Raw genomic sequence first — 26,532 nt, forward strand, 5'->3', positions numbered from 1 at the left:
TCTGGGAGAGTGAAAGAAATTTAAACATAGCAGAGAAACACAAAAATTACTTCCTTTCCATACAAGGCTTAAATGATTACTAAGAATATCTGAAAAATAAATATTTAACACATAAAAGGGAAAATTGTCAGAATCCTTATGTAATCTATGTAATGTTTCCATGTGTTACAAAGTCCCCCACTGAGGGTTTTCCAAAAGTCTGTCCATGCAAATCCCACTGGCCTGTGAGAGAAGGCAGTGACTGTACACTTTTATGTGCCTCTCTTTCTTAGTTTTTAAAAAATAACAAACATTTAAGATATCAAGAGAAAAGTTACTCTTGCCTAAGTGTCAAGCTTGGAGAGGGCAGAATAGCTAATCTACTTTCTCGACTTCCGTGTAGGTTTTATTACTTCAGTGTTATATTAAAAATGTACTTAAATTTCATGTTGACATGCCATTTTATGAATTTTATTAGAAATTATTGATTCACAAATGAGGGGAAATCTAAGACTAATATTTTATTTATTATGTTCTAGCTATGTGCCGAATGTCAAGAAGGATTTAGCAGTATCTTATAGCTTTGTTGTTTTAATATTCAGTTTAACTATTTATTTTGCAATCATTTCTTAGATTTTAAGTCATTTTAGGTGTATCTGAATTCATTTATTATTAGAAGTTGTCTGCCTCAAATGTTTTGAAACAGTAAAGGAAAGGATTTGTTAAAAAGGGAATGTAACTAAAATAATGAAGAGATTGATGACTTCACTGTAAAAGCATGATTTTTTTAACCTTCACTCCGCAGCCATTTTTAAAATTAGCCTATCATGAAAACAACTTGTGCTGTTATTTGTAATCATAATATTACATTATTTCTCACTCTGCTCTGGTAGTGTAGAAAAACATACCGCTCTAAACAATAAACCTTGCATTTTAGTAATCTCACCACTCAGATTTTTCTCAGGATATACTGTGAATTATACAGAAAATGTCTTGCTTTCCAAAAGAAGTAAATTCAGTTTTTTGGCTTTACATCCCACTCTAAGAAACCCACTCTCTGGCCCGTGTTGCCATCATAGCATGTCCTGGCTGTCCCACCACTGATTCTGCGCCTAGGGAGGCTCCTTCCTGAATCCTCTCTGTCTACTCCCTACCTCTATACCACAATATCCATAATCCTATCGACCTATCCAGACCCAGATCAAATGCACTTCCACCATTAGTCTTCCAAGTCAGAGGCAGTGTCCCTCTGTTCAGAATTTTGACACCAATTGCCCATATCTCTTTCACATTGCTTCTCTGCTGATACGCCTTTCCAAGGTGTATGTGGGTCTCCACATTTCTCTTCCCAACTAAACTCTGAGCTCCCAGAGATCAGTGACTCTGGAGAGAGTCAATAATTTATTTTATATTTTGTATTGTATATAAATTTGTGAGCTGCCTCCAGCCTCATGATAAACAATTGTATAAATATATAATGCTTACAATGCAATTATAGAATGAAGAAATGAGGATTTTTAAATGTATGGGCCTGTAAGAGTAATTGTATTATTTTGTAGTGACCCCTTATATTCTGAAAAACCCATAACATCCATGTACATAACTAGGCTTGTTAAATATATTATAATAAAGTAAATAAAAAGGAAATAGCAAGCATGGAATATAGTAAAAGGAGTTTGAAACAGAGAAAGAAAATCTTTAAAAATATATATAGTATAAATATTTGATTACCTGTAAACCTGGACAAGTAAAATCAATAGATAACTACACACCAAATTTTGGCTATAGGTTTCAATCATCTGTTGAACAGAACATTTCAGTACAAGTATTTATAGACTGCAGGCTATGTATATGAATTTATATCCCCTCCCTATCATAACATAATCTTTATACATATATTATCCAGATGGTGATTGGGGACTTTCCTGCTCTTTAAGTCGGGGTAAAACTGGTAGGGACCCTGCCAATTCCACAGCCCATGGAAGTCCACAGTCCCCAAGGTATCTATAAATTCCAGGGTGGAGGTGGTACTTATGCTCTCAGGGGCCTGGGCTGGAATGGGCCATGCACAATAAATTGTAGCTCACATTAGATGCTTCCAGTGCAATTTGCTGATGATGGGGAAGGCAGAGCCGAGGGCACAGGGTCTTTTGACACTCAGATGATTCATTTCTCCCTATTATTTTTCATTTTCTTTCATCTTCATTTTCTCCCTCCTGAACAAAGTAATTCGGATTTTCTAAAGGAAATCTTTGTATCATCTCATTTTCCCAATCTGAGTGGATCACATTCCTAAGTATAATCTCTAATCAGTATTTCTTCAGACAAAAGTAGTATGCTTCTTGAGACAAATTCAAATCCTAGCTGTTAACCAGTAAAAATGACTTCCCATCACACTCATGCATTGAAAAGGTAGTATATTGTTAAGAAGCTGAAAACAAGAGGAAAACCGAGCTCACCAGAGCTCAGCAGCTCTATTGCCGTGCCACTACAGCTCCCTCACCATCCATGACTGAGGGTACAGGTGTCCTATAAACACCATCATGGCCATACACCAGAACCCACCACCAAGTTGCATTGGGAACCTCCTGTCCTGGGCTGGTAACCTCAGTTTTGGTCCCGTCGCCTAACTTCTGGCGGACTCTCGGTTGTCATGCACAACTCAGACAGCTGCTTTCTGTCCATTGTTGTTTCCTTCCCCGGCTCATTGAGATTACTGTGGTCTGGAGCCCATTGGCCAGCTCCACTTCGTCTTGCTGCTGGGCACATCCTCTGCTCCCATCGGTCCAGACAGCAAGCTTGGGCCAACACTGTAGATAATATGGACCTTGAATAATTGGCTATGGGTAATTGATAATTAGATCTATTTTAGATTTCAGATATCATTTCCAAATGTCCAAGTGTTTATAATTCTCATGATGCTAAGTTATTCATATCTACAGAATGCTTATTTTCACCACTGAGGCAGTAGGCAGACAGAGGATGATTAAGTGTTATCTTAGAAAATAAGAGCAGGCAACAGCATGACCATGCTGAGTCTCTTAGTTAACAGGCCAATCTATGGCCATGAAGTTGTTAGATGTGAGCAGCCAGAAGTACTGGGTTCCATACCTTTTAACCACCTTCATTTTTCTTGGCAAAATTGTTTCCACAATTTGTTTTTTGTTAGAAAACACAGTATCCCATAGTCATGATACCAAGCCAGCATGTTCTCTGTTTCCAGTTAAAAGAAATATAAAGATGCCAGAAAATATTTGCCCAAACAGTGCTGTTTTTCATTAGAATGACACTTTTGGAGCCTGGTTACTACAATATCAACTCTACTTTGTTCTATTACCATGAAGCACAACATTGAAATAGACATTTTTTCTATCAGCAACATATCACATTTGTTGGCTATTAAATAAAGTGTTCACAGATATTAAAAGTTGTTTTTCCTTCTGGTAAAAGCACATTATTGAAATACAACATAATTCCCACTTTCTTTTCAAGCCCTAAAGTTCAAGAACCTAACTTTTTGGGGGGTTGCCTCTAGACAGCCAGGGCATTAAATGCCACCTGTGACCTGACTGTATCTAAGCTGGACAAAGATGTCAACCCTTTGACCATCAATTCCTTACCTCTGACAGGGTAGAGGGACCACTTACTCACATTCCTGCCTTAGAACAACCTCTCACAGTCTTCCTTTCTATGGCAATTTTCATTATAATATAACTTATCTTGGAAAGCACACATTACTTCACAGAAAAACTTCTCCAAAACTAGAGAATATTTCATATTCCATTAAAATGCAAATTGTGACAAATTCTACATCTCCATTGTAATGAGTCTGGAAGTGCAACAACCTAATGGATGTCAAAAATTTCTATGTTTGGCCTGTAATCTCAGCACTTTGGGAGGTCAAGGCAGGCAGATCGCTTGAGCTGCGGAGTTTGAGACTAGCTTGAGAAACACGGCAAAACCCTGTGCGTATAAAAAATAAAAAGAAAAATTAGCTGGGCATGATAGCATGTGCCTGTAGTCCTAGCTACTCGGCAGGCTGAGGTGGGCAGAATGCTTGAGCACGGGAGGTCGAGACTGCAGTGAGTCAAGATTGCACCACTGCACTCCAGCCTAGGCTGCAGAATGGGAGCTTATATATATAAAATATATATTTGCCAAACATACATTATATATATTTTATGTATATTTAATGTATAATGTATTTAATGTATATTTATGTATAATGTATATAATGTATATATACTGTTTATATATAAATATTTATATATATTTAATGTATATAATTAATGTATATAATATAATATATTATATATATAATGTTTGGCAAATGGATATTGAGAAAAAAGTTTCTTGGGAGTTATGAAACTCATCATGGCTTTGAGAAATACAGTGGCATCACAGATGGCACGTGCCAGACCAGAAGCTCCTGTGGCCATGATAGACCAGGGTATCTGACCAAGAATACTCATTGTAAAGTGGGACTCTGCACTGGATGACAGGGGCAGCAGCTACCACATACTGCTTATTCATTATATGCTAGGAATTACAGATACTAATGCCCATTTGCCCAACCATCCTGCAAGGTCAGCAAATGAGAGTGTGGAGAACTTTCCATGTGCCATGCAGGAGCTAGTCTAAGAGCTTTACATGTATCATTACAGTCACTTCTCATCATACATCTGTGGGATATGAGTATGATTGCCGTCACTCTCTATATGGGAAATGGGAGCTTCTTTCCCAAGGCCACAAAGTTAATACCTGTCAGAGAAGCTTTCAAACCAGGACAGTTAACTCTGGAACTGGAACTCCTAATGGCCATGCTACAATGACCCAATGCCTCTCAGGTAATAGGAGGCATTTGACATCTGTCCTCTCTCATTTAACTCACAGCATCACCTTTGTAAGATTAGCAGTATCATTCATACTTGTAAATGAAGAAAATGAGCCTTGGAGAGATTCAGTCACTTGTCCATGGACACAGTTAGCAAGAAGTGATGTTGCTGGGATTTGAACCCAGGTCTACATGAATCTGAAGTATGACTAGAAGCACTATGGGGCCTTTGAGGATCAAGCCACAGTGAGCCTCTTGCTCCTCATGGATAAGCTGATTGCGGCCAGAGTTTAGGTGCTCATGTTCCAAAATCTAAGGAGACATGACGTAATTTTAGCAAGAAATTGCTTTTCATACACACATTCTTTCTTCTCATAGAGAAAGAGAAAATATGAAACGTATGATTCAGCAACCTCTCTGATGAACTTTATTTTGCATCCTAATTCAGACCCAAATTCCCAACTCTTTTTCCATGTTTCCCTATTTGAAATCTCTTTGAGCACTTAAGATACCTAAGTCACAAGGATGGAATTAATTCCTAGAGACATGTAATGCACAAAATATGGAAATGATAGCTGCTTAAAATAAAATATAGTTGTATCACCCAAGTGAAGGCCCATCCAAAAATGGCATTTCAAACCCCCAACATTTCCTTAAGTGCTATTTGCATGTTCTTCAGTTTTGTCTACAGTGTTTTATGGGGCTGCTCATGCTCCAAGTGTGGACCCTGCCAAGAGGCTCAGCATAAAATGGTTTCAAATGCAGAGAATGTGATGGGAATCTCATTTGAAACCATATGGCTTTTCATAAATGCTCCAAATGGCCACCACTTATAGGTACAAGATTTAAAAAATAATCCTCCCACCATTAAAAATATATGAATAAATAAACGATGGCAATGACTTCCTTTTCCCCACTGGATTTGGGGATGGGTTGGGGAGTACGAATTGCTTCTGCTCTGTGGCTGATTTTCAGTTCCGATAACTCATCTTTATTCATTTCCTTTCAGTCATGGTGAGCCATATTGAGAGCAGCTGTAGGCAAGAGAGAGCAAGAAGAAAAAAAAAGAAAAGGATCTCCTCACTCCCTCCTTAAATCGTTGTCAAACAGCCGTTCTAAAGAATCCATCGGGGCTCACTGCTGTGCTGGGCAACCAAGAAGTAATAGAAAACAGGACAAAGAACAGTTTAAGCCAAATTTAATGAAGAGATTTAAAAATTATCCAACCACATATTTTGGGGAAAAATCAACCTTGGAATGATTTAATTCAAAGTCAGGTAGACCAGGTCTATAGGGAAATTATATTTCAAATTAAATTAAAAAACAAACAACAAATTGTACTTTAATGGTGATGGGAAACACCAGTAGTGGGCAACTAGTTAATGAGAGGTCTGGCGGCCTATTCCAGACAAAGTTACTTAGAAAGTTAGAAGGTGATAAATGAGTGCCAACAAGCTAGGCCTTAAAATGTAAGAACAGCGAACTGATTATGGGAAATCAACTGGTACAAAGTGGAATGAAATTAAAAATGATTGCTCTCCCTCTCCCTCTCCCTCTCCCTCTCCCCACGGTCTCCCTCTCCCTCTCTTTCCACTGTCTCCCTCTGATGCCGAGCCGAAGCTGGACGGTACTGCTGCCATCTCAGCTCACTGCAACCTCCCTGCCTGATTCTCCTGCCTCAGCCTGCCGAGTGCCTGCGATTGCAGGCGCGCGCCGCCACGCCTGACTGGTTTTCGTATTTTTTTGGTGGAGACGGGGTTTCGCTGTGTCGGCCGGGCTGGTCTCCAGCTCCTAACCGCGAGTGATCTGCCAGCCTCGGCCTCCCGAGGTGCCGGGAGTGCAGACGGAGTCTCGTTAACTCAGTGCTCAATGGCGCCCAGGCTGGAGTGCAGTGGCGTGATCTCGGCTCGCTACAGCCACCTCCCAGCCGCCTGCCTTGGCCTCCCAAAGTGCCGAGATTGCAGCCTCTGCCCGGCCGCCACCCCGTCTGGGAAGTGAGGAGCGTCTCTGCCTGGCCACCCATCGTCTGGGATGTGAGGAGCCCCTCTGCCTGGCTGCCCAGTCTGGAAGGTGAGGAGCCTCTCTGCCCGGCCGCCATCCCACCTGGGAAGTGAGGAGCGCCTCTTCCTGGCCGCCATCACATCCTGGAAGTGAGGAGCGTCTCTGCCCGGCCGCCCATCGTCTGAGATGTGGGGAGCACCTCTGCCCTGCCGCCCCGTCCGGGATGTGAGGAGCGTCTCTGCCCAGCCGCCCCGTCTGAGAGGTGGGGAGACCCTCTGCCTGGCAACCGCCCTGTCTGAGAAGTGAGGAGCCCCTCTGCCCAGCAGCTGCCCCATCTGGGAAGTGAGGAGCGTCTCCGCCCGGCAGCCACCTCGTCCGGGAGGGAGGTGGGGGGGTCAGCCCCCCGCCCGGCCAGCCGCCCCGTCCGGGAGGGAGGTGGGGGGGTCAGCCCCCCGCTCGGCCAGCCGCCCCGTCCGGGAGGGAGGTGGGGGGATCAGCCCCCCACCAGGCCAGCCGCCCTGTCCGGGAGGTGAGGGGTGCCTCTGCCCGGCCGCCCCTACAGGGAAGTGAGGAGCCCCTCTGCCCGGCCAGCCGCTCTGTCCGGGAGGGAGGTGGAGGGGTCAGTCCCCCGCCCGGCCAGCCGCCCCGTCCAGGAGGGAGGTGGGGGGGTTAGACCCCGCCTGGCCAGCCGCCCCGTCCGGGAGGTGAGAGGCACCTCTGCCCGGCCGCCCCTACTGGGAAGTGAGGAGCCCCTCTGCCCGGTCAGCTGCTCCGTCCGGGAGGGAGGTGGGGGGGTCAGCCCCCCGCCTGGCCAGCCGCCCCATCCGGGAGGGAGGTGGGGGGGTTAGCCCCCCGCCTGGCCAGCCGCCCTGTCCGGGAGGTGAGGGGCGCCTCTGCCCGGCTGCCCCTACTGGGAAGTGAGGAGCCCCTCTGCCCGGCCAGCCGCCCCGTCCGGGAGGGAGGTGGGGGGATCAGCCCCCCCTCCCCGGCCAGCTGCCCTTTCTGGGAGGTGAGGGGCGCCTCTGCCAGGCCACCCCTACTGGGAAGTGAGGAGCCCCTCTGCCCGGCCAGCCACTCCGTCCGGGAGGGAGGTGGGGGGGTTAGCCCCCCGCCTGGCCAGCTGCCCCGTCCGGGAGGTGAGGGGCGCATCTGCCCGGGCGCCCCTACTGGGAAGTGAGGAGCCCCTCTGCCCAGCCAGCCGCCCCGTCCGGGAGGGAGATGGGGGGTCAGCCCCCCGCCCCCCGCCCAGCCAGCCGCCCCATCCGGGAGGGAGGTGGGGGGTCAGCCCCCCGCCCAGCCAGCCGCCCCGTCCGGGAGGGAGGTGGGGGGGTCAGCCCCCCGCCTGGCCAGCCGCCCCATCCGGGAGGTGAGGGGCGCCTCTGCCCGGCCGCCCCTACTGGGAAGTGAGGAGCCCCTCTGCCCGGCCAGCCGCCCCGTCCAGGAGGGAGGTGGGGGGGTCAGCCCCCTGCCCGGCCAGCCGCCCCATCCGGGAGGTGAGGGGCGCCTCTGCCCGGCCGCCCCTACTGGGAAGTGAGGAGCCCCTCTGCCCGGCCACCACCCCGTCTGGGAGGTGTACCCAACAGCTCATTGAGAACGGGCCATGATGACAATGGCGGTTTTGTGGAATGGAAAGGGGGGAAAGGTGGGGAAAAGATTGAGAAATCGGATGGTTGCGGTGTCTGTGTAGAAAGAGGTAGACATGGGAGACTTTTCATTTTGTTCTGTACTAAGAAAAATTCTTCTGCCTTGGGATCCTGTTGATCTGTGACCTTACCCTCAACCCTGTGCTCTCTGAAACATGTGCTGTATCCACTCAGGGTTGAATGGATTAAGGGCGGTGCAAGATGTGCTTTGTTAAACAGATGCTTGAAGGCAGCATGCTCCTTAAGAGTCATCACCACTCCCTAATCTCAAGTACCCAGGGACACAAACACTGTGGAAGGCCGCAGGGCCCTCTGCCTAGGAAAACCAGAGACCTTTGTTCACTTGTTTATCTGCTGACCTTCCCTCCACTGTTGTCCTATGACCCTGCCAAATCCCCCTCTGTGAGAAACACCCAAGAATGATCAATAAAAAAAAAATAAATAAAATAAAGTAAAAATAAATAAATAAATAAAATAAAATAAAATTTTAAAAAAAAAAGAAATTAAAAATGATTTTAAATTAGTGATAGAGTTTTTATATCTCAAAATATCTTTCCAGGTTTTACCCAGCAAGTGAATTAGGGGTCAAAACTTAGTTTTATTTTGTTTTTAAATTTTGGACAAATGTTAAATAATTTTTGGATCAAGCTTAGCCTGAGCTAGGAAGTAAATGCTTTTAACATTTTGTTTAAAATGATTTCATCTGTTTTAATATATAAACCCAACAGAAATCTTGTTAATGGGTCATTCTACTATACTTCAATGACACAAAAATGGCCTCAGTTTCAAAGGGGAGACTTTGCAAGTTATTACTGCATAAAACATTGCAATCTTGTTTATTTTCTAGCATTTTTGCTCATGTGTTTTTAATGGTTACATGAACCAAATGCTTAGGCAACTGTGTCAAAGATGATAGTGAATAAGAAACAAAGATCTGTTACACTGTGAGTTGGGGAACTAACTGCTTCACAAGTTTTCTTAAAATGTGGCTAACGGAATAAAAAGAATTCTAAGTTGTGTTTGAAAACAACCAATAAAACATAGTGACTAAAATTCACAAAGAAAGTTTTGAGAAGCTAGGAAAAAAATGAACAAAAGAACCATCATGAAATACACAAAGAAAATGCAAACTCTTTTACCTTTAATTTATTAACTAGAATTAGTAATTTTCTTTACTTCCCATCACCTTTGGACGTTTTGCTATTTGGCATTGCTGACTACCCTCTTCTTTGTGACATTTATCCTTGTATGGTTCTCACAACTATGATTCTCTGTTCACCTCTGCAATGGCATCTTCTCAGATCCTTGGCTAGCTGGTCTTCCTTCCTGCTGTTCCTTCTCTCTACTTTCCTCCAGCAGTCTAGGATCCTAAGCCCTGTTCTCTCAGTCCTCACTCTTCCTGGGAGTCTACCCATTTTCATGTCAATAGTTCACTTCTGATCATTCCCAAATCAACATGCCCTTCCTCGTTCTTTACCCTGAAATCTATAGTCACTAGCTTGTGTCCATCTCCCACTGTGTCCACTTCAGTATGCCCTAAGCCAGAGGCCACTTTCATCACTGAAACATCCACTTCCCCAGGCTTAAAACGTTTGGCTCATTTTTTCACTTATCTCCCTTCTTTGGCCTATATAGCCAATTAGTCACCAAATATGACTGATTTGTCAAAGATTTCTCTCTGTATCTTTCTTCTCATTAATTTGACCTAGGCTCTCATCATTTCAAAGCTAAATTACTGCCATAATAATACTAACAACAACTCAATAATGTCAGCTGGAATGTGCCAAGCAGTGCTCTAATTGCTTCAAATGAATTATCTCACTACACAGGAAGAAACCAAGGCACAAAGATTAAGTTATTTGACCAAGGTGACACAGTAAGAGGAGCCATGATTTGAACCCAGCCATCTGAGATGGAATTGCTTCTCACAGAATTTCTCTTCCAAGATGTGCTGCATACCATATCCACTTAATTTTTCTAAAAGTGTTTTAAAGGTGGCAATATATACCAGCAACCTTAATTATCCATATCTGTTGGCTTGAAATTTATTTTGACTTAAAATTTCTGAAAGTGTATCTTAAGGATATAATTAGCAATGTAGGGAAAGATTTATATACAGAGATCTTCATGGCAACATGAATCATATAGTTAGGACTTGGAAACAACTTTAATGTTCAATGGTTGGCTAAACATAACTGTGGCACATTCATATTAAGGAAAATACACCAAGCAGAAGAGGATTTGATGATGACATGGGGAAATATTCAAGATTTACTAAGCGGAAAAAAAAGGAGATTATAAAAGTTAAGTAAAGTATAACCCCAATTCTGTTTAAAAAAAAAAAAAAAGCAAAGACAAATAATAAAACCCCTAAAACCTGGAAGTATATTAAAATGTTAAGATGGAAAAATGTTAAAATCAAAATTGTTTCTGAGGCTTGGTGATTTTAAGAGATTTATTTTCATGCTTTTGCAAAATTTTTCAATGAACATATTTACACATTGCAGTCAGAACTCCCTCCCATAGCAAACGTTATTCAAATCCCACTACTTCCATAGTGTAATTTCCCTGCTCAAAGACACAACTATAAATACTTTTGTTTTTTTGTCAACTTAATTTTCTTTTTTTAAAAACTTTTAAGTTCAGGGGTACATATGCAGGTTTGTTACATAGGTAAGCTCGTGTCATGGGAGTTTGTTGGGCAGATTATTTCGTTACTCAGGTAGTAAGCCTAGTACCCATTAGTTATTTTTCCTGATCCTCTCCCTCATCCCATCTTCCATCCTCTGATAAGCCCCAGTATGTGTTGTTTCCCTCTATGTGTCCATGTGTTCTCATCACTTACTTCTGACTTGTAAGTAAGAACATCCAGTATTTGATTTTCCGTTCCTGCATTAGTTTGCCAGAGAAAATGGCCTCCAGCTCCATCCATGTCCCTGCAAAGGACATGATCTCATTCTTTTTTATGGCTGCACAGTATTCCATGGTGTATATGTGCCATATTTTCTTTATTTAGTCTATCATTGGTGGGCATTTAGGTTGATTCCATGTCTTTGCTAATGTGAGTAACGCTGCAATGAACATATGTGTGCATGTGTCTTTATAAGAGAATGATTTATATTCCTTTGAGCATAATGGGATTGCTGGGTCAAATGACAGTTCTGCTTTTAGCTCCTTGAGGAATCATCACACTGTCATCTACAGTGGTGGAACTAATTTACACTCACACCAACACTGTACAAGCATTCCTTCTTTTCCATAACCTCACCAGCATCTGTTATTATAAATACTTATTGTCTGCTGCATCAAGTTGAAAGTTTCTCTGCCTAGAATTCAAGTTCCTGAGTCTAGGGCTTCTTGTTAGTTTTTCAATGCATGTCTGCATCTTTCCAGGAGAATCTCTGACCCCTGCCATGCCAGTCTCCTAGCTATGCTGCCCTGATCCATTCCCACCAGCCCTACAGCTGGCCACAGCTCCACTCCATCTCTAACCCCTCACTGAAACAGATGTATCAATCTCTCCCTTGAATTCTTCAGAGCATAGCTTTGACTTATTTATACTATAAACTATTTGGGGCTTCTTTCTGTTCTTGACATACATGGAAAATGGTACTCAACCTGTGGGGCATATAGTTATTATATAAGATCATTCTTACCATAGGCAAATCAGGAAAATGGTGTTACTAGTGCTTCCCACATTTACGTGCTAGAGTTTTAATGCTGACATGCTAACCTGAGTTGCTCTTCTCTGTCTCCTACATCATATTTTTTCACACTTGGGCTACAGCACTTCCCACCTGTATCAACTTTACATGCATGTCTCTCTTGCTCGTTTGTCAGTTCCTTAAGCACTGTGATAATATCTAATTATTTCTAAGCTTTACAGCCCCAGCACATAGCACATAGTATTCAATAAAGATTTATTGAACAAATGACAGATTACAGGAAATAGATGAATCTTTATGTAAAATAAGTACAGGTTGTTTGAAGAAAATTCTGGAAGCAACTTTCACATGACTTATGAATGCAACACAACATAAGCATCAGAAATAATTCAATGAATGAAATGAATTAGATAAATATTAAAGCTAAAGAATATGTTCTATATCCACTTAGCTTTGCCAGATAGCTAAGAGATGCATAGAAGTAAACCCAAAAATGTAATATAATGAAATTCTTACCCATCATAGTAATTTCTGATATTATAAGATATGATTTAGTAATGAAATAAGTGAAGGAGACAAAAAAGAATTTTGACTGATTGTGATTCCCAAGTGGTAATTCTAGTTGGTATGCTTCCCCACTATATTCTAAATTACTCTTAAGTTGCTATGTATCTATGGAGACCAAAAGATCATACCACGATTCACAAGACACAACACTATGAATAAGCGGTCTATGTGGGGAGCTATAATTTTTCTGTGAGGCTTTGGAGAAGTTGTAACCACATGAGGAAAGTATGACTGGTTTATAAAGCCAACCAAGCCCATTGGTAGCATTTAAGAACACCATAATCCCAAACACACAAGTTCGGTTTTATGTAATGCATGGGTATAACTCCAACTGAGTCTGCATACTGCAAGGACTGTTCCATCTCATGTTGGCCTTAATTTCCATTGCTTTAGACTACCTCACTTTTCTGTTTTGGGCTTGATGGGCTATAACGTTACATCATAGGTGGGCAAAACTGAGACTCCTTTCTCCATCTTAGTGACCATGAAATGTAGGCATTTAGCTACCACTGAATTCTGTCACCCATCTAGGCATGAGTTTGGATCAAAGGCAGAAGATGCGGAGAAAAGGGAAGCATTTTTTCTTTTCTGCATCCATGATACAATGAACACAAGTGACCTTTTAGAACCAAATGTGGACTGCCAAGAGGGATGTCATTCCAAACCAGCTTCTATTTAGATTGTTGTAAAAGCATGGCAAATATTATTTAAAATAGCATTGTTAAGAAATCAACCAGAGAAACAAAAGTCAGGAAATAAAAAAGGTATGGTTTTAAATGAAACCCCATCATAACTCCGGAGTTAGAGAAACTCAGGTCCAGCCCCCAACTTTATAGGCTAACTACATTTGCTCAGGCTTTTAACAGGTGAAATTATGTTTTGCATGAATGAGAGCATGATTAAATTCATAGTTGTCTGAATGTGAATAGCAACAAGCCACTTTTAATAGGTCTATTCTGTATCAGGGATATGATCTGAAATGAGTGGATTCTGTGATGAGGATGCTCCCACTAGACTTGTACCTGTTAGCAAATCAGACTCACTTTGAAACTGGGACTTTTGAGTTCTCAGTCCCAAATTATGAGACAGCCTAAAGACTGGGGTGTAGGAATGAGAAGGGTAAGAGCAAGAGGCTGAATACTAAAGCAGAAACACAGGGAGTATTCCCACCAAGGGAACTCCAGTTTTAAGAATAAATTATGTCTGCTTCATGGGATATACAATCCTTGGGACACTGCAGGCATTAAATAGAAAATATTAATAATGACATCTGTGTCCTTCAGCAGAGTTCTTCACATAAACACAATAAAAATACTTTATGCATTAATGAGGCAAATAAGAAATAGGAATCTTGTATTTATTATAGTAATACCTAATTCATTTTGATTCAGATCTATCTTTCAGGCTAAAAGGCCTGAAAGATCTGAATCAAAATTTAAATTTTAATGTTCTTTAAAGAGATAAAATTGTATTATCCTTAAATATATATAGAAACTAGAAGAAAGCTAACTTCATCAACTAGAGGTCCTTCCTGGGCTCACTTGGACTCAGAATATTAACAGTAATTCTAACATGCTTGAAAATAGTTTTCCTAATAGGACAAATCCTATCCTTTGTGTTTCTCTTCAGAACCATGGTTGACTTAACAACTATTTTTCATAGATGGAGTAAAGGCCAAATTCTTACTAAAAATGATTATATACTAAATAAAGTTTAAGTGTTTAAAAACTTGTATAAATTTAGTGTGATCCTATATATGTTTGGGCGTGTGTGAACACATGTAGAAACACACACATACACAATGAGAACATAAACCTTAGGGCTTTCTAGTCCTTTTAGACCAATCTGGAAAAAAAAATCACAACTGTCTGAAACACATGTAAATATATGAGAGCAGCAAATGTAAATGGATTGACTAACTAGCTTTCACTAAATAGATAATTAATTGGTTAATCTATTTTAATTTAAAAGGAGACTTGGAAATGAAAATTACATTTTAAAGACATATTTTAAACACGAAATGTCCCCGTGTAAACAGCCAGCAAGCAAGAGGTATTATATCCTGGCATTAAAAGGGTTAAATGCACCATTGAATGTCCCTTCCACTTCCTCCTGACCAGAAGATGTTGTAATTTTTTGGATTTATGAATTGGCCAGGCCAGTCAGCATCTTGAACACAACAGACTCTGCCTAGATCTATCCCTTACCTGCTGAGAAGAGACAATTCCCCTCACACTTGGAACCCTGAAGCCCTTTAAGCTGCTTGCTCTGTAACCGTGGCAGCTGGGCCCTACACAATTCTTCATCTCCTGCTACCAGGGCTCACTAAATAAAAACTATGGTGCCTTGTTAGCCAACAACTGAGCATGAAATCACTACATCGCAATCCCCTACTTTCTGAGTCAATCAATTTTCCCCCATCACTACAGATTTGGATACACAGGGTCAGTAAAGAGAGGGGGAAAACAGAGTGGAAGAAAATGAATGTATCAGGGCAACCAGAACACACCCATATGGCCTAGTTAATTCTGTACAGTGAAATTAGTGCATTCACATAAAACAGTTTAGAGCTAGCTAATGAAACCAACATGTGTGCTATCTAATGTCATCATCATGCTTTGAACTTGCACAGGATATATAGTGGAGAGAACTGTAGAGACAGATATGGGGCCAAGAACAAGCTTTTGTCAGCCTAAAATTGTTAACAGATTAGAGTCTGTCTGACAAGGCACTAAGATTGTAACATATGTTCTTTTTAAGGAGTATTAACATTTTATGCATTAGCTACATGTTAACAGAGAGAGAGCTTGAACTGCTAAAAACTATTAGAATATCATTTGCAGTCCATCAGCAATTTGCTTCCACACTTGGAATTCCATGTGTGCCTGCATGGGAGGATGGGGTACTCAAGTAAGGTGGCACAAAGGGAAGAGAAGGAAAGTCAAAAAGGAAAGAGCATGAAGAATTAGGCTGTAACGTGCTGAAAGTGGTGCCTTTTTTTTTTTTATGAAGCTCCCAAAGTGAATGGCATGTTCGGAAAATGGTTTCAGAAGAGGGAAGAAATGTTTTGAAATATTGAAATAAAGCCATTTTCAATGTTTCTTCCCACCTAAATAACATCTCATATCTGTTACTACTTCCCTTCTTCAAGGGCTATGTACTCAGTATCTTGATATGGACCTTTTGCTTGTATACTGCAATGATTCCTTTCTCAACAGGGCAAAATTGTTTTATGGCAAAATTGTTTTATAGCAAAAGTCAAGGTGTTAAATAAATGTTATTATTAACAGTCAGCCAGGACTACTGGTCCATCCGAAGTACTCTAAAATCATTAGGTCTCCACTCCAGGGCACAGTCTCCCTGATTACAGGTTTTCACATATGGTGTCTCATGTTTTTATATAAAATTTCAATAACTGATGCTGTTGGTCTGCAGCCCCTTACAGGCAGTAGGTATATCTCCCATAGAGCCTGGTAAATAGCAAGAACTGAATAAACATTTGTTGGCTTGTACTAATATGAAGGAAATGAAAAAAAAATAATACTGCAAAGGAAGACATCCCACCAGCGGCCTATTTATACACCCCTCTCAGGATTCCCCAGGGACTCCTGGGTGTGCCTGACCATGGTCCTCGTTCCTCTGACCAGACTCACTGATTGTTGTCTATCTCTCCCCAAAGAATGCAATGTCCTTAAGAGTGGACACTACGGCTCACCTGACATTGTAGCCTAAACATCTAGGTCAGGCTGTACTCAGAGGGGCACTCCACTTTTTACCCTAAGGCACTAATGCTAACTATTACCTCACAAACTTCATACCCGCCCAGGAAGCTACCGTCATATCTTATCAGAGGAAATGGAAATGGAAGATTCCTATGTGGGTAAAATGTAGTTATATGCACATCATTATCTATTTGCAAATTCCTTTTTTTTGGAGACAGGGTCTCGCTGATTGCCCAGGCTGGAATGCAGTGGCATGATCATAGTTCACTACAGCCTTGACCTCCACAGCCCAAGTGATTTCCCCACCTCAGCTGGGACCACAGGTACATGCCACCACACTGGACCTGGCTAATTTTTTAAATTTTTTTGTAGAGATGGGGTCTCTCTAACTTGCCCAAGCTGGTGTGGAACTGCTGGGCTCAAGTGATCCTCCTGCCTTATCCTCTCAAAGTGCTGAGATTACAGGCGTGAATCACCACACCTGGCCTGCAAATTCCCTTTAAAAATCCATTTTTATTTCAGCCTATACAGCTTAATTTTATTCAAACATACTCAGAAGCCAGAGATAGCTATTGATTATATATGCATATGTGTGTATACATGTAAGTATGTGTGTGGATAGACATATAAGCATTTAACCCAAGGTCTCCTTTTACTACTTGACTGATTCCCTGATGATGATTTTAATGTTAAACATGCTAATTTTAAAGTCAAACATAATTAGAAACAAAGACAAAAATAAAAGTTATTAAGTATTATCATACCAAAGGGTTGAACAATTTCAGAGTTGGTCATTATCCTGAATTTTTCATGTACCCATTCAGGCTTTAATGGGGGGGAGGCGGGAAAGAGTTTGGTTTGAGTCCTGGGACTCACAGCTCCACTTCAAATATAGCAAGTAGACAGTATCTACAATAAAGTGCAATATAATTGTCATATATGCAAACATAATCTGTTAGGAGAAAGGCAACATGGTTTACATGTAGAGAAGCATGTCTTGCCAATCATTCTGAGTTATCTGAGACAGTAAATAAGCAGAGGATATAATTTATAAACTTTCAGAAAACCCTTGACAAGGTTCTTCATCAAAGACAGTTTAGAAAAATAGACTTAACATGGGGCTGGGGAGAATGTTTTCTCCGGGAAAGAAAACTTTGATTAAAGATGGGAAATAATGAGTCAAACCAACATTTTCCATCAGAGAAGTGTTAAAAGTAACTAGCAGCCAGCATTAGTTGGACTTTCTTTCTAATATTGAAAATTATCTCGGAGTAAGAGAGAGAGTACACTCAAAAAAGAAAAAAAAAGGCAAATCTTGCAGGACACATCTGCCTCTTCCAAGTGATAAAATACCTAAAAACATGGGAAGAAGTGTGTGTGTGTGTGTGTGTGTGTGTGTGAGAGAGAGAGAGAGACAGAGAGAGGTGCTGGTGGAGGTGGGGCTGTTGGAACCCTGAAAGTGATGACACAGGTGATCGTCAGACGATGCTGATGAAGCAAATGATGCTCCTTATTCTTTTACCAAACTGACTTGTCTACACCCACCCAATTTGTGTGAGTTTGATTACGACATCCTGCAAGATACATGATTAGAAAAGTCCCATAAAATTGTAGAAATAGAATATTCTAAATATTGTGTTTAAAAGTGGAGGGAAATAATTTCATTGATAGGTATGTGTATAATCAAAGAAAAAAGGAGGCAGATGGAAGAAGGTAGAAAATGCGGGTTGTTCAGCATGGAAAAATGGAAGTTGAGATTGGAATGACTGGAAAAATTTGTAGAATGGTAAAGGACAAAAGTGGGGTATCATCATACTCACTGCCTGAACAATATAACTTGCTATTGCCATGTACATTTGTATGTCTTTGCTGTGTCAAATAACTGGATCTGATTTTAACTCTTTTTAAGTGGTAAAAGCAATGCATTTTTACTCTTCAAATTCAGACATTGAATACGTATTAAAATATGTATGCTTAACTGTAATCCTCTCCCCACCAACAATTAGGAACATGTTTCTCCAATTACTGTTGGCACGACTACAAATAAAAATTGTTGAATTAGAACCTCAGCGCTGGGCACGGTGGCTCACGCCTGTGATCCTAGCACTTTGGGAGGCTGAGGCAGGCAGATCACCTGAGGTCATGAGTTCAAGACCAGCAGGGCCGGCATGGCAAAACCCTGACTCTACTAAAAATACAAAAATCAGCCAGGCATGGTGGTGGGCATCTGTAATCCCAAATACTCAGGAGGCTGAGGCAGGAGAATCGCTTGAACCTGAGAGTTGGAGGTTGCAGTGAGCCAATGTCGCGCTATTGCACTCCAGCCTGGGCAACAGAGCAAGACTCTGTCTCAATCAATCAGTCAATCCATCAATCAATAAGAACCCCAGATTGTATAGCTACATGTTTTAGCCCCCTTTTAAAAGTATATGTTCTCCTTGGTACTTATTTTGACATTCTGATTTTTCTACATATGCTTTATCAACCTCTTCATTAAACCATCATTGTCTATTTTGAGAGATAACTGCACAGCTTCCCATTGTGTGTTTTGAATGTTATTGTTCAGTTTGAGTCAAATAAAAGGATATTTAATCTGTGATGCCTTGACATAAAAAATAAATAAATAAACAAATAATGCCAGGTTAATCCCTTTGAAGTTTAAAGGGCTTGTTTAGGATACAGGATAGGAAAGACTTAGATTTACCCAACAGGTAGCTCTTCAAGGGAAAGCATCTAGTGACAAATTTAAATAGACTTAAGGAGTTTGGGAAATTCAGAGAGGCTAGATACATAACAAGTTAATAAGGAAGATGAGCAGCTTCTAGTTGCATCCCCATCTTTTGAAATTATCATCAAGACAGTTATGCCTGCTCACTGAATTTCCTTAGGGACAGGAGCTGAAGAGTGACCAGCCTGGCAAGCCATTTCTTCCATTTCCTCCATTAACACAGAAAATTGAGCATGGATTGTGAATGTTGCATTAGCTATCATTGTTGTCAACACTAGTCACTAATGACCCAATTTGAGGGAGAAGGGGTGGAGGGGAGAAGGGTCCACTCAAACAACAGTTACTGTCTAGAAATGTAAAATGTCTTTTTTGAGGTAATTAAAATTTTTTTGCAACTTTTAAAGACTGGCTTTCTTATGTGCAGTGTGGCATAGAACAGCTTGTAGGCTGCAGATCAATAAATTCCAGTTAACTTTCAAGTCATGTTGGCATGCAGCCCTGGCTGATTTATTAATTTAAATTTCAGCCCTCTAAAAAAAAGTATGTCTAAAGAAATAAGGCACTATATGGATCACAGTGAGATTGCTCAATCGGAACAGGTCTTCACATACATTGGTTATCAATATCAATAGGAAATCTTAAAACACTCAAGAGAATAGGTCATCCCTCCCTCTGTCTTATCCAGTTAGTGTTTTTCTTAGGAACCCTGACTACCAATTCTTTTTGTTTTTAAGAGTAGTTGATACCTGAAACACTCATGGCTTAACTCACATAAGCTTCAGCAAATAGTTAAGTAAGAATAAAAAGGTGAAAATGAAAGGAAAGTAGTGCGATCCATCTCAGTGTTCAAATCTTTAGGAAGAAACAGTCTCCCTTATTTCTCTTTTCTCTGCCCTTATGTCCCTAATACCTATCTAATTCTAAGGATATAACCCAAAAGTCTCATAGTAGCAACAAAATGCTAGAAGTTGCTTATGTTTTTCTTTTTAATCATCTCTCTCTTGCATGTTTTACCTTTGATTCTTCACATTGTTTTTAACAATTTTTCCAAGCCCGCCAATATCTACCAGTGGATTACCCCTTTTTGGAGACTTGCTCCAGGCACTTTAGAAATCCTGGCCAAAATTGTTGGTATTTTAAGGCACCAAACTACTTTTACTATGAGACTATCAAAAATTACTCTGATGATACAGCGTGGCCCAAACACTGCATCCTCAAACTCAATGATTTCTGTTATCTGTGTCGCTTCTCCCTTGTGTCAACATAAATAAGGGAAAGTTGTCTGAATCTATTAAAAATGGTCAGAGTCTAAAGCTGCAGTTGAATTCTACTGCACCTACTGCATTTTTGATCCTGAAAGAAATATTTATGAAATGCCAATACCATCCAAATATCGCCCATAATAATAGAATCTCAAGCATATATTTTTTAAAAACAAATGCTTATGTAGAAATTGCAAATGTTTTCAGATCAACTGTGCCTTCATGAAATTTATAGAGAACATTATCATTTTATTAGTAACTGTGATATCTATTGGAAAAACCAACATGATTCTAAAGACAGATTTATACTTTTTATTTCTTACTGCATTCAGTTTTAATGAAGGTTCTGGAGCTTCTCACTAACAGTGAAATTGTATTTAAATGGGGCCTTTAGGGTGTTCAAGTTACAGATTAGTTAACTTGATCTGGTAAGGGTTTTGGGGGCACTGTAATTCTTGAACCTCTAATTTTATCCTTAGAGGTAGACAAAGCTTCTCTAGACATTAGCAACTAAATAACTGCACAGGCTTAGATTATGACTGAAACATCTAAAATAATGCAGGCTTGTCAGAAGACAGAATAAAAAGACCAGTTGATAAGTGCAACAACATGACATCTTTCTACCTTACAAATGTAGCTCTACCACTTCATAGCTGTAAGACATTGAGGACACGAAGGAACAGCTCAGGTCTCAGTCTCCTCTGCAAAACGGGGATAAGAACACCTACCTTAGTGGGTTGTTATGAGGATTAAATGAAATTACTCATGTAAAGTGCTCAACATGATGTCTAGCATGCAGTAAGCACTCATTAAGTGAGATGTTCTCACTATTACTATTATTATTTTAGAGACAGGGTCTCACTCTGTAACACAGGCTGGAGCACAGTGGCATGATCTTGACTCACTGCATTCCTGGGATCAAGTGATCCTCCCACATCAGCCTCCCAAGTAGCTGGGACTACAGGTGAGCACTACCATGCCTGGCTAACGTTTTATTTTTTGTAGAGTCAGGGTCTCGCTATGTTGCCTAGGCTGGACTCAAACTCCTGGGCTCAAGTGATCCTCCCTCCTCGGCCTCCCAAAGAGCTGGGATTGACTACAGGCATGAACCACTGTACCCATCCACCATTATTATTATTAACCTTACAATTGTGCTTTATGGCATGACAGCCATCTCTAGAAATAAGAGGCAAAGAGAAAAGGTTAAGAAAAAAAGTAGCTTGTACTTGTTCTGACGCTATAGTGAATGGTCTTTACTACATTCTCTTTCCTACCTTTAAGCAGGACACACGTACCCACTCACCTACTCTGTTTTTGAGGCGATTACATTTCTTGTCCAGCTTCAAACATATCCTGGACTTTTCAGCTGTTCTGTGGTTTTAGGTGGCCCTTCCTGGAAGCCCATCCCTGACTATAAATATCCCACCTAGTCTTCAAGTTTTAGCTCAGATGCTATCTTTTCCATGAAGCATTCCCTGAACTTTATGAGGTCTGTCCCTGCTCTATTTTCACTGCACTTTATTTATATTTGTATAACAGTAATTTTCACATTTTACCTTGAGTGAATCATCCGTATCTTATGTCATCTACTGCACTGTAAACTGCTTGACAATAGGGACCATGTCTTGTACATCTTTGGATCTCTTACAAAATCCATCTGAGATCTGTTGGCATTTAGTAAATGTTTGCTAATTTGTCATCTCATTCTCAATCAGTTGGGTCACTTATTTTCACGGAGATCTTTCTTCTTTAGAAAATTGTTACAGTCTTTTCCTTTTGTTCCTGGTTCCCCTGAAACTATATGCACATATTTCACTTTGTGTACAACATTATGTTATATGCTATGGAATAAACCAACTTTACCTGATGAAGCTTTATGATTCCCTTGGAAATGGAAGCTAAACACATATAACAATAAACCAGATTAAATGCCATACAATTATTATGAGTTCTCAGACAGCAGCTCAATAAGGGCCAAGAAGGCAACTTGAGTGAAGTGGCCTAGATTATTTATACAAGGAAATAGGCTCTTGTCAATTCTTCTTACAACAAAAGGCTCCTCTGGGCTATTTTTACATTTGACATTGACAACAGAGACATGGCTACAAGAAATATTTCACTTTTCTTTTCCTCCACTGAAAGTTAAACAGCACAGAAGGTGAAGGTAAATAGCAATTGCTTCTCAGTCTGAGTGGCAGGGGGACAAGAAGGAGTGGCAGGGACTGTGGCAAACTTCAGGTCACAGCCTTTGTTAAAGAAGGCAGCCACTACTCAGCCCTACTGATCACTGCTGTTAGAGAATGCCCAAAGTGGTCTAATCTTCCTTTTTCTAACAACAACAACAAAAAAAATGAGATGCAGAAAAAAATGTATTTTCACGTAAAATCTACATAGTTTTAAAAGTTGACTATTATCTTAAATATTTAAAAACACTGTTGGCCGGGCATGGTGGTTCATGCCTGTAACCCCAGCACTATGGGAGGCCCAGGTGGGCAGATCACGAGGTCAGGAGATTGAGACCGTCCTGGCTAACATGGTGAAACCCCATCTCTACTAAAAATACAAAAATTTAGCCGGGCGTGATGGTGGACGCCTGTAGTCCCAGCTACTTGGGAGGCTGAGGTAGGAGAATGGCGTGAACTCAGGAGGCGGAGCTTGCAGTGAGCGGAGATCACGCCACAGCACTCCAGCCTGGGTGACAGAGTGAGACTCCATCTCAAAAAAAAGAACAACAACAACAACAAAACCCACTGTTTTAGGCAAATCCTAGGTATACGGGCAGTATCTGTTAAAGACTTCCAGGTTACAACCTCCACAAGTGTTTTGGAAAAGTAAGAGAAAGACACTATAACTGTAGGTTGGAATGCCCTGGCTCGGCATCATGGAGAAGCTGGTAGCCGAGATGCACCTGTAACTTATTTCTCTCTTTTTTTTTCTGACCTTACTTTCTCTGTTGTCTGTGCTGACCTCTATTCACAGCTCAGTAACAATGACCCAGCTTTTGAATCTTTGTTTATCCCATCAAGCCCTATTATGCCAGAGGCTCCCAAATCTTCAGTTCTGCTTTTAATTTCTATCTCTCTTTCTCTCTCTGTTGCTATATCAACCTAATCGAAAGGACACCTCTACTTTATACCACCAGATTTGGCCTAATTATCCTCACCTAATGCTTGCCCCTTCTGAGTTCTTTGAAGTCACCAGTGAAGGTGCCATCTGGCCAATTAGTTCATCTGAGAAAGTGGAGACAATTTTAATTCTTCTCTGTCCATCTCCCACCACTTTAACTACATGACTACGTCACACTGACGATTTTCTGGAAAGGCCCCCTACTGAGGGTCATGAAACTTACACTTCCTCAAAGACTGCTTCCACTTTCTTGCTTCCTTTGCTTCACTCAAGTGGAAATTCTTGCCATCCCCTGCACGTGACACACTCAGTGCAACTTTTGTGCTTTTTGCTGATGTACAAAAATCTCTTGCATCTCTTTTCCCAATTTCCACAAATCCCTTTTCTTCATGTCCTCATGCAAAACCAAGCCCTGGTTTGCTCTTCCTTCTGTCATGGTTATGTATAACTTTTACCAAGCAATACACTACATTGTAAGATGGTCTAGATTATTTTTTTTCATTTCAGTTAAAAGAAATGGGAAAAAAACACCAAAAAAATGGCTATCATAAAAGATCTCGAATACGTCTGTCTTTTATTTATACAGACTTCATGAAATTTGGAATTCATAACAGTCACTGAGTACTTGTTATGGAGCAAGCAAGTATTGTGCGAAATACTTTATCCTCCTATTTAGATCTTCACAACAAACTGACAAGAAAGGAACCATTCCTACTCCTGATTTATAGATGGAAAAACTGAGGCTGAGAAAGGTTAAGTCTCAGACCAGGCCATAGAGCTGGTAAGTAGCATAGCACAGTCTGAACGCCCAGGTTGCTGGTATTAACCAAAAATATTAATCCCTATTCTATATTGCTTCCCGAGTTAGAGCTGCCTGTACTGAATCAAGTCTACCACCAACAAAACTGATGTTAGTGCAATGAATGATTAACAAAGGACTCACTAACATAAGGTCAAAGTAAAGGAAGCCCATGACCACTTCACATCTTTTCTCAAACAGACACAACAGAACTCAGGATTAAACAAATGAGTTCGACATAAGGTTCTGGCTCCAGGACAGTCTGTGCCACACAGATCCCCTCATACAATGTCAAGGCCAGAAAAAGCACCTGTTAAATTTATTTCAACTTTCCAAAGGAAGTCATGTAAAATGCACTTTTAGGGAAGTCAGTTTGTTTTCTTATTTAGTCTTTGTTCTCTTGCTATTTATTTCTATTAAAGAGATTGTCTCTCTCCGTGATCCTTGGTTTTAAAAGGACCTTATTTGAGCATGTGAGGAGGCTGCCCAAATCCTTCTCACTCGTGTCACCATTGCTCACTTTTGCCTGTCATCCCGTCCTAAAGAACAAAACAGGAAAAATTGCAGGGAGAGGTATTCACTGCTTTTCTCTTTTTAAAATTGTAAGGCTGTTTAAAGTTCAATCTGATTCAGTGTTGTCCTGGTTGTGTGCTAAGTCTCAGAGTTTTTTTCAATGGGATTAAGTAGGGAAACTGTACTTCATCTTGAAAGAAAGAAATGAACGGAAAAAAATGAAAGGTGACAGAGAAAGAGGGAAAATAAAGAGAAAAAAGAAAGGAAGAAAGGAAGAGCAAGAAAGGAAAGAAAGAAAGAAAGAAAGAAAGAAAGAAAGAAAGAAAAAAAAAAGAAAAGAAAAGAAAAGAAAAGAAAAAAGTTCTGAATTGTTTCCTGATCTCTCCCTAGTAAAGAAAACCAAAATAATGCTTGCTCTGGTCCTGGAGGCTACTGTACTTAGCTCTAAAAATACCAAGGAACATGGGAAATCATTCATTCAAACTTTTGGCCACTGCATCCTTTGTTGAAAAATATCTTAGGTGGAAACACAAAGTGTAAAACAGATTAAAGTGGAGCTACTTTGATGCGGAGAGTGATGGGGTTGAAGCCCTGCCCAGTGTTCCTCTCCCTTTCCACTGCCTCCCAAGAGATACCTTCAAGGGGATCTGAGGAGCAGTGACTGCTTTGAAATTTGTTTTGGCCACAACTCACTGGAAAAAATGCATTTTATTAAGTGACTCAGTATAGACATAAATGCACATGCACACATACAGTTGAAATAAAAATTTCATGAAATGATATTTATTATTTTTACTACATGTGATCATCTCATTTTCCTTTCCCATTTAGTCTACTCCACTTGCGAAGTACTTTTTCCAGTCTACTAGATTGATATCACTATCCAATAAGGAGTTAAAAAACACTGCATTCAGTAACTTAATCCTTAAAATAATTCTATAGATTAAGAAATACTTGCTCCTGTCTGCATTTCCTCCCTCTTGAGGGAACACTGATGAAGAAAACACGCAGTAAGAAGTGGTAAGTGGAGGCACTCGAATTTGGATGTAGGGCTGATTCACTTGTCTAAGAAGGACAGATTCTCTTCGCAAGGAGTTGGGAACACTGACCTCGAATGATGTCTGCTTGTTATTGCAAATCACAGGACAAGTCAACCTGGCTTCCATCACATGGACTAGAGAAGCAGGGAAAGCCAGAATCAAGGCAACAAAAAGATGGAGAAAGAAAGAGATCTGCTGCAGTCCCTGTTTCCAATTTACAACCAGGGTCCAGTTTTATTTTTGTCCTTGGTTCCATAAAATATCTTATATATCCTTACAATCTCCCATTTTATAAAAATGAGGAAAAAAAAGAGGGAAAGAAAGAAATAGAAATCACAGGATAGTCATGACAATACATTTAACAATCAGCTGTCATTAATATATATAAAATCTATTCATGCTACAAAATTATCACCAACATAAAAAAATTCTACCCCGCTTAAAAGAACAATAATAAAAATATTTCTGGTAGATTTAAAGAAAGTGAAAGAGAATGCAAATATATATTTGCAGAAAGAATTCCCTAGGTCTATTGCTTTTTCACCCTTGAGACTGTCAATGCACTATGTCAATACAGTGGCAACCACAGGATTTAAAGGTTTTACTAAACTTTCTTCACTAACTTAAAAAATCCATCTCAAATGCCATCTATT

The 26,532-nt window shown here is 40.6% G+C and overlaps 1 protein-coding gene across 7 annotated transcripts in view; it reads right to left on the reverse strand.

Moving 5' to 3' along the window:
* The window catches only part of CDK14 (cyclin dependent kinase 14), a 635,487-nt gene that overhangs the window by 42,085 nt on the left and 566,870 nt on the right, over positions 1–26,532 (reverse strand). Inside the window, exon 15 of one of the 7 annotated variants that reach the window (XM_063708266.1) lies at positions 2,386–2,789. The exons of the other annotated variants lie outside the window; for them this stretch is intronic. The gene's annotated coding sequence lies outside the window, so the exon portion shown is untranslated. Of the gene's footprint in view, positions 1–2,385; positions 2,790–26,532 lie in introns of those variants that run through there. 7 annotated transcript variants of the gene reach the window in all.

This window comes from Gorilla gorilla, chromosome 6 (assembly GCF_029281585.2).
Source record: "Gorilla gorilla gorilla isolate KB3781 chromosome 6, NHGRI_mGorGor1-v2.1_pri, whole genome shotgun sequence".
Lineage (NCBI taxonomy): Eukaryota > Metazoa > Chordata > Mammalia > Primates > Hominidae > Gorilla > Gorilla gorilla.